The following is a 680-nucleotide window of genomic DNA, read 5'->3' as shown; positions in this document are numbered from 1 at the left end:
AGCCATGTCATCCTCTGTTGTCCCCTTCTCCTCCTGCCTCCAAGCCCTCCCAGCATCAGAGTCTTTTCCAATGAGTCAACTCTTCGCATGAGGTGGCCAAAGTACTGGAGTTTCAGCTTTAGCATCAGTCTTCCAAAGAAATCCCAGGGCTGATCTCCTTCAGAATGGACTGGTTGGATCTCCTTGCAGTCCAAGGGACTCTCCAGAGTCTTCTCCAACACCACAGTTCAAAAGCATCAATTCTTCGGTGCTCAGCCTTCTTCACAGTCCAGCTCTCATATTCATACATGACCACAGGAAAAACCATAGCCTTGACTAGCCAGACCTTTGTTTGCAAAGTAATGTCTCTGCTTTTGAATATGCTATCTAGGTTGGTCATAACTTTCTTTCCAAGGAGTAAGCGTCTTTTAATTTCATGGCTGCAGTCACCATCTGCAGTGATTTTGGAGCCCAAAAAAATAAAGTCTGACACTGTTTCCCCATCTATTTTCCATGAAGTGATGGGACCGGATGCCTATGATCTTCATTTTCTGAATGTTGATCTTTAAGCCAACTTTTTCACTCTCCTCTTTCACTTTCATCAAGAGGCTTTTTAGTTCCTCTTCACTTTCTGCCATAAGGGTGGTGTCATCTGCATATCTGAGGTTTATTGATATTTCTCCTGGCAATCTTGATTCCAG

This window comes from Bison bison, unplaced genomic scaffold (assembly GCF_000754665.1).
Source record: "Bison bison bison isolate TAMUID 2011002044 unplaced genomic scaffold, Bison_UMD1.0 scf7180017864535, whole genome shotgun sequence".
In the NCBI taxonomy this organism is placed as follows: domain Eukaryota; kingdom Metazoa; phylum Chordata; class Mammalia; order Artiodactyla; family Bovidae; genus Bison; species Bison bison.
Note: the sequence above shows the minus strand (reverse complement) of the source record.